The sequence below is a fragment of the Primulina eburnea genome, chromosome 2, assembly GCF_022965805.1.
Source record: "Primulina eburnea isolate SZY01 chromosome 2, ASM2296580v1, whole genome shotgun sequence".
NCBI classification, from domain to species: Eukaryota; Viridiplantae; Streptophyta; class Magnoliopsida; order Lamiales; family Gesneriaceae; genus Primulina; species Primulina eburnea.
This window is the reverse complement of record NC_133102.1, coordinates 35,727,489-35,736,430: the sequence shown is the minus strand read 5'-3', so window position 1 is coordinate 35,736,430 and position 8,942 is coordinate 35,727,489. Positions and strand designations below refer to the sequence as shown.

The 8,942-nt window shown below is 38.1% G+C and overlaps 1 non-coding gene across 1 annotated transcript; it reads right to left on the bottom strand.

Moving 5' to 3' along the window:
- Positions 1 to 1,778: 1,778 nt before the first annotated feature.
- Positions 1,779 to 1,885, bottom strand: LOC140824896 (small nucleolar RNA R71). The gene has a single exon (XR_012116513.1). It is a non-coding gene; the product is annotated as a small nucleolar RNA R71 (small nucleolar RNA).
- Between the last annotated feature and the right edge of the window lie 7,057 nt (positions 1,886 to 8,942).

The following is an 8,942-nucleotide window of genomic DNA, read 5'->3' as shown; positions in this document are numbered from 1 at the left end:
GAAACCAGGGACATGCTCGAGGAAGTTTATGCGAGGACCTCTCGCTAGGGCGGTCAAAATATACCGCCCTAGCGAGGACCTCTCGCTAGGGCGGTCAAAATATACCGCCCTAGCGAGAAGCGAGATTCAGGAAGATTTGTTTCCAACTTTTTATGGACTCTATCCGACACCTAAACCGAATACACGAGATCAGCGATCCTTTTTTGGAGACTTTATCATATTTTTCATCATTTTTCTTGGAGGAGAGGCTAGAAAAAGGAGATTTCGAAGACCTCGAGATTTCCACGCGTCGTGGCCGTCATCCATCGTCATCTTTAGTATTTTCATTATTCAGTATTTTATTTCTTACATTGATTGTTGGTTTTTATCATGAATTTCAGTAGCTAAACTCTAGATTTGTTGGGATTTGAGGGGATCCTACCCCGTACTCAGTGATTAACAATATTTCTCGACATTTTTATTAGTGATTTGTTTATGCTAGTGTTCTTTCTTGTTTCAATCGAAGCCTAGCTAACTTCCTTTGATTATTTCATGTTGTTGATGATTTCGATAGAACAATTAACAATAGGATCAAATAGTATAAACCACGGATTTACAATTTTAGTAGATATACGGAATTGGGTACGTGTCGATAGTGATAGTTCACCCGGATGAAAGCTAGTGGATTCCATAGAATGTAATGCAATCTTGAACTGTTAAATAATTGAGGACACTTGAGTACTGCATGTTTATGATTAGTATTAATATAGCTCGACAGAGTATATTAATTAGTCTAGGGAATTCCGTCGAATGCACGAGTAAAAGTCGAGTGTAATTATTTAAACACGAGTGGTAGGTGAATTGTTAATTCCCAACAAATTCATTTCTCAATTGATTTAATCCAAATTAATCATTGCTTTCTTGAATATGTTTTCTTTGCATTTTAATTATTTTAGTTGTTTAATTTACATTAGTTTAATCATCAACTCATTTTATCGTTGCTAAAGAAATTTTACTTGAAAATAAAAATAGTGTAACGCAGTCCTTGTGGAACGATACTCGTATTCACTTACGTTTATTATAACTTGACTATCGTGCACTTGCGATATTTAAATCGAGCTTTCATTTATAAAATAAATTTTGGGACTATTCACTGTGCAAGTTTTGCTCGATCAAGTTTTTGGCGCCGTTGCCGAGGACTGTTGATTCACAATTTTTTATTTTTCATTTAAATTCTTTAGTATTATTTATTTTATTGTTATTTGATACTCTCATTGTGTTTCAGATTTTTCTTGTGGTGCATGCGAAGATCACTCGAGTTTAAGCTTGAGCCTTTTGACCCCGAGATTGAACGCACAGCTAGACGTCGACTACAGCAACAAAGAGCGAAGGAAAGAATGGAAGACGATCAACACAGAGAGGAGCCAAGGCGTATACCGATGATGGATTATGCACGGCCGTCTCTTGATGGAGCACGTCCAAGCATCGTAAGACCAGTCATCCGAGCTAATCAGTTTTAGATCAAGCCAGCTATCATTCAGATGATTCAGAACACTGTCCAATTTGGGGGAAGTGCACTTGACGACCCTAATTCTCATATAGCTGACTTTCTTGAAATTTGTGATACTTTTAAGTTTAATGGCGTGTCTGATGATGCTGTTCGTTTGCGTTTATTTCCATTTTCACTGAGAGATAAAGCTAAGTCGTGGTTAAACTGTTTGCCTGTAGGGTCTATTACTACATGGGAGGATATGGCAAAGGCATTCCCGATCAAGTACTTTCCTCCGTCGAAAACTATGAAGCTTAGAGCCGACATTACTACTTTTGCTCAATATGAGCAAGAGTCACTTTACGAGGCATGGGAGCGCTACAAGGACTTGTTGAGGAGATGTCCACACCATGAGCTGCCTCTTGGGTTAGTTGTTCAAACTTTCTACTACGGTCTGCTTACTCCTAACCATACTATGATAGATGCTGCTGCCTGTGGTAACTTACTTTGAAAAACGGCTGAGGAAGGATATGAGTTATTGGAGGAGATGGCTGCTAGTAGCTATCATCCTCAGTCTGATAGGAAGAGACGAGGTGTTGGAGTTAATCAAGTTAATGATTTGTCGGCGGTTTCAGCACAGTTAGAGGCTTTGAATAGAAAGATTGATGGGATGAGCATGAGTGGGTCGGCTATGCGTCTGCAAGAAATTTTCTGTGATAAGTGTGGGGGTGAGCATGACGTGCAGGATTGCCAAGATGGCAATCCATTCTATGTGCCTGAGGGAGCACCGGTAAAACAAGTGGGATTCCAGGACCGTCCTAGAAATGACCCTTATTCGAACACATATAATCCGGGATGGAGGAATCACCCAAACTTTTCATGGGGAGGTCAAAACAACCGAAATCGCCAACAAAGAGGTCCACCATATGGGATGCACCAAAGATTCAAGCCAGAACCGCCTCTGGAAGAGAAGTCCAATTTAGAGCAAATGATGACTAAATTTATTTCTGCAACAGAGACGAGATTTCAGAGCCAAGATGCATCCATAAAGGGGTTAGAGAATCAAATTGGACAATTGGCTAAGTTGATTGCTAATAGGGAGCAAGGAGCTTTGCCAAGCAACACGGAAACTAACCCAAGAGAACATGTAAAGGCTGTGGAATTGCGTAGTGGAAAAGCACTCGAGTCTAATGAGGAAAAGACCAAGCACGGTGAGGATGAGGTGGAAAATCGAGGAGGTTAGTCTTCTAACTCTACATCTACACCTATTGCACAGAATAAAATTTTTATCCCTCCACCTTTTTCCTTCAGCAATGAAGAAAGCTAAATTAGATGCACAATTTGATAAATTTCTTGAGATATTTAAAAAATTGCTTATTAACATTCCTTTTGCTGATACTTTATTGAATATGCCAAGTTATGAAAAATTCTTGAAAGATATCTTAGCAAATAAGCGGAAGCTAGAAGATCATATGACGGTGAATTTGACTGAAAATTGCTCCGCTTTAGTTCAAAACAAGATGCCTCCTAAGAAAAAAAGATCCAGGGAGTTTCTATATACCTTGCATTATTGGTGACATTAATTTTCATAAAGCTCTATGTAATCTTGGTGCGAGTATTAATCTGATGCCTTTTTCTGTTTTTAGGAGACTGGGATTAGGTGAACCCAAGCCAACTAGGATGTCGTTGCAGCTGGCTGACATATCTGTCAAGTATCCACGTGGGATTATCGAAGATGTTTTGGTGAAAGTGGATAAGTTTATTTTTCCTGCAGATTTTGTGGTACTTGACATGGAGGAAGATTTAGAGATGCCTTTAATCCTAGGGAGACCGTTTCTGGCTACAGGGAAAGCACTGATTGATGTTGAAGAGGGGAAATTGAGACTGAGAGTTGGAGAAGAAGAAATTATTTTTGATGTCTTCAATACTCTCAAGCACACAATGCACAATGATAGTTGTTTTCGTATTGATGTCTTGGATTCTCTCGTTTGTGATTTTATGCAGGATGGATTGAAATAACCATTGGAGGCCACTGTCACTACTGAAAAGCAGGAGGACGAGCTAGACGAGGAAAAGATGGAGATGGTAGTTCACTTGAATGCCATTCCACCTTGGAGAAAGCAAGTGAGGCTTAGACTAGAGGAATTGGGAGACAGAAAAGATTTAATGCCTCAAAAGTCAAGCCTAGAGGAGCCACCTACTTTGGAGCTCAAACCACTACCTCCACATCTCAAGTACGTATATTTAGGAGAAAATAATAAATTGCCTGTTATTATTTCCTCTTCTTTGACAGATGATATGGAGAGTAAGCTCTTGGGAGTCCTTAAGGAGCATAAAGGAGCATTCGCTTGGAAGGTTTCAGACATAAAAGGGATAAGTCCTTCGATCTGCATGCACAAAATTCTGATGGAAGATAAATACTCACCTCTAGCACAACCACAAAGGAGACTCAATCCAAAGATGCAAGAGGTAGTAAAAGCTGAAACAATTAAACTTCTGGATGCAGGTATTATCTATCCTATCTCTGATAGTGCGTGGGTAAGTCCTGTACAATGTGTGCCTAAAAAGGGTGGAATTACTGTTATTACTAATGAAAAAAATGAGATGATTCCCACTAGAACTGTTACGGGTTGGCGTGTGTGCATAGATTATAGGAAATTGAATGATGCAACCCGTAAAGATCACTTTCCCTTGCCATTTATCGATCAAATGATTGAACGATTAGCAGGTCATGAATTTTATTGCTTTTTAGATGGATATTCGGGATACAATCAAATCACACTTGCACCTGAGGACCAAGAGAAAACTACCTTCACTTGCCCTTATGGTACTTTTGCGTTTAGGCGTATGCCCTTTGGTTTATGCAATGCACCTGCAACATTTCAAAGATGCATGACCGCTATCTTTCATGACATGATTGAAAATTTCCTTGAAATTTTTATGGATGATTTCTCTATTTTTGGCTCCTCATTTAATGAATGTTTAGAGAATTTGAACTTGGTGTTAATTAGATGTGAAGAGAGCAATTTGGTGTTAAATTGGGAGAAGTGTCATTTTATGGTTCAAGAGGGGATTGTGTTAGGACACAAGGTATTAGAGAATGGAATTGAGGTCGACAAGGCCAAGGTGGAAGTAATCAAAAACCTACCACCACCTTCATCAATAAAAGGAGTTAGAAGTTTCCTAGGGCATGCTGGTTTTTATAGGTGTTTTATTAAAGATTTTTCTAAAATTGCTAAACCTTTATCCTCTTTGTTGATGAAAGATGTTGAATTTAATTTTGATTCTACTTGTCTGCATCCATTCGAGATACTCAAGGAAAGCTTGGTGACAACACCTGTTCTGACTGTCACTGATTGGGAGTTACCGTTTGAGGTGATGTGCGATGCTAGTGATACAGCTGTTGGTGCAGTGCTGGGTCAAAGGAAGAACAAGGTATTTCATACCATCTACTATGCAAGTAAGACTTTAGAAATTTTCTCCTGAAGGTTTTCCATGTGATCTGTTCCATATTAGCCAAGGATGGTGACACTGTTTCCCACCACTTGCGTGCTCGATCCTCCAGAAACGGTGTCACAACTTCCACTCTAAGTCCTCAGGTACTTACAATAGATGCAGTTGAGTTTCGACATTCTTAAGCCAGTTATGACTAACTTTTAGATCAGGATTGCCATCAAAGGTTGAAGCTCGGTTCTTTAAGAGGGATTAATCATGATACTTAAGTCCTCGCGGTTGTGGTTCTGATGGCGGCTGGATAGCGTTGGAAATTGGTTCACAATTCCTTGCAGCGTTGCAACTACAATAGCAACTATTGCCATAATATTCTCTTGACTAAGATTCACCATCGGAGCTGATGGTGGATTTTCGTTTGAATGGTGCCGCGAGGGTTTCGTTTGTTTCTAGGTGGTCTGCCAGCGATTTCCTATAAACATATATTTTATTAAATTTTTTGTAACAATGCATAATCAATATTTTCATAAATTTTTGAAATTCATGCAATTAGTCTTTTAATATCAAAATGATAACCTAATTTACCTAAATGCAATCGATGCTTATCCTAGGGATCATTTTTGTAACGTCTCGAAAATTTGAAGGTCCACATAAACCACGTGCATGCAAGTTATTAAATTTCTTCTGGATTTTATTAAATTGTTTTAAAGCATTAAATGTATGTTTATTTCATTAATTTGTGTTTAATTATTTTTATGAATTTTATGCAAAATTATTGCATGATAGGGATTTATTTCATGATATTTTAAAAGTTTCCTGCATTATAATTCAAGTTGCAGTTCGCGACCGAACGAGGAACAGAGATCGGAGAATTATCAAGAAAATTATTTTAACTACATGATTTATTTTTATTAATTAATATAAGGTGTTTTTAAGTTTTTTTTTAAAAAATGGTATTTTATTGGGTATTTTTGTCCGCAATATTTTATTTTTAACGGTACGCTAATTTTATCGAATCGGGGGACTTTTTAAAGGTTCGCTATTATTTTCAAAACCTTTTCAACACGAAATATTTTTCGGTTTGTGTTAGGGTTTAATTGGCCTACTTTTAAGCCTGTTGAGCTTAATATAATTTTTACCTTTAATTATCAAATTTAGACCCATTAATTGATTAATTAACTATTTAAATATTATATATTAATCCCCTAACCTAACCCTAATCATCTTACAACTAGCCGACACCCTCATTCATCACTCCCTGCCCTCGGTTTCAGAAAAAATAAGCTGAAGGCCTCGGCTTTCTATTGTTTTGCAAAGGAAAAACTTCATCCGGGTTCTCTCGCATCGTTCTTGATCTTCGAACTCGCAAGGCATGCTTCGTATCACCTTTGCTACATCATTCACGTAGTCTATATCTGATTTGTATGTATGATGCATGAAGGAATTCGATCTGTCCAGGAACATGAAGGAAATTTTCGGTTTTCATCCATGTTATGCATTCTTTTTATTTTACTCACGTTTTTCCCTAGTTTTTGCAAGGTGCTGCGACCTGGGTTTTTTAAGAGATTGTTAAAGGTGTCGAGGGTGATCCTGAAGGCAACAAAGTACGTTGGTTCCTGTGAGTGGAAGGGAAGAAGGGATGAATCGTGGTGGGGGTTCGGGTTTACTTGTATTGAGGGTAAGGGGGAGAACCATCGGTGGTAGGGTGAGCCAGGCGGTGGATCTTCTTATGGTGGGTCTGATCCACGTCCTTGGAGGACCCTAGCACAGCTGGTCCGATCCTTGGAGCAGCACACGTGAACTGGATGCAAGGAAACACGGGTTAGGTGATGGACTTCTAGCGTGTAAGCTGGTTGTTGGATCCCGGTTTTCTACACGCCCAAACGCAGCTGAAGTTTTAAAATTTTTATTGTATTTTGACAATCAAAATAATTTTCTTTTGGGCGCTCGTATGATTTTAACAAACATTCATAGGATGTTAGAAAATTATACCTTTTGTGAATTAAATCACTTGGCTCCAACTATTCCGGGATTAGCGGAGATAGCTCTTCGTGAATCCATACAAACGTTCTTCGATCTACTTCGAATTAGGTCCACGACTAGATGGTTTATTCCTCTTCCAATTTGCACTAGAAAATTGGAAGATATTTTACGTTGAGATAAAAACGAGAGACGGCTCAAACTTTTCTTCAAAAGAAAGTGGCCGAAATTCTTTGATAGGAGAGGGGAGAGTTTTCGAAAAATCCTTAGGAGATGGAGGCTAGGGTTTTCAAAAATTATGAATGAATTAAATTAAACTCTAAGCCTAATACACATATATATAAGCTTAGGGCCCATTAACTTAATTAAATACTTAATGGGCTTAATCAATTAATTATTCTAGTCCAACTAGTTTAATTAATTAATTAATCTTTTAAAGTCCAATTAAGAACCTTAATAACATGTATGTTGATCTTGTACTCCTACAAGCTCATTATACTTATACCCATTACATTTAATTTAATTCATTTATAAATTCAACATTTGAATTTAATATTTAAATTATAAATTCAACTCCTTGAATTTATCACCTCCAAAATTTAATATTTAATAAACTCAACTTTTGAGCTTAATAAATTAAATCCTCAAATTTTATAAATTCAACTCCTTGAATTTATTCTCTCCAAATTTCATAAATTCAACTTCTTGAATTTACTATCTCATAAATCCAACTTTTTGAATTTATTTTTTCTCAAAATTTAATTATCATAAATTCAACTCCTTGAATTTACTATATCATAATAGAAATTCAACTGCTTGAATTTATTCTCTCAACGGGAACAAACGATCCAATGCTTGTGTGACCCTCAATGGTTCAGGGATACAACTAGCCGTGGGTTCATAACTCTTTGTGATTCAGGACATAATCCTTTATTCGGGCTTACCCTAGTTAGCCCCATTCTTTTCATCAACACCTTGATTAAGAATGTCAGAACTCATTTCTGATTGCACCCATCGGATCATGGTAAGAGCGTCTAGTAGCATCGCCCCATGATCCCCTAGGTATCACTGATAGTGCCTGCAAGAACCAGTCGATTATGATTAACGTACAGTACGGTCCCTTCATCTCATATATCCCGATCGAATCTGCAACCATTGGTTCATCGAGGGTTGCATATTAATTCGATAACTATGTGATAACTATAATAGTGGCATCGCATGTACTATTGGAGAACTCCTTCTCCAACATACATCTCATACTCTGGCCAGAGATTCCATGCACTATTATTTCATTAGATCACATAGGATATCCACACCCATAGGTGAGCGGTGAATCCCCGACTACAATGCACTGGCTCCTATATGTGTCGCAACTGTACCCAACCTCGCCACCTGATGACTCTCCTGGAGCCGGTAAACGAGTCAAAGCACAGCCCTAGCATATAGAGCCTCAGTGTTGTCCCGGGTCGTAAGGACTAATGGTGTACAATCATAACCACGGACTTATCCTCTCGATGAATGATAACCACTTGGAAAGTCCGAGGGAGGGTTGTTCGGTATAATCATCATATGACTACCCATCTGCATGTTTGGACATCTCTATGCCCTTACCAAGAAACGCAGTACACAACATCACAGATGCTAGTCTCGAGCTCAAGCGACCTTTATACATTTTTTAGGCGGCTAAATCGACTAGGAACGAATTTAGAATATGCAGTGTTTACAAATGAGTTTCAACATCGAATTACGATTCATTTGTATTAAAGCATAATCAAGGACTTTATCTATGCTGCTTGCATGGGTATACAGATAAAGTATAACGAAACCATTAAAAAGTAAATTATATTAAAATAAAGATTGTTTATTACACTTGAGTCAATAAATTCCCTAGCCAACCGTTGGCTTGCAAGGCATCTACTCTAACAATCTTCCACTTGCCCTAGAGCCAACTACCCTTAATTCCATTGCTTCGCGATGCTTTTCAAACAAAGGTCCTGGCAAGGGCTTTGTAAGTGGATCAACAACATTATCTGCAGAAGGGAGT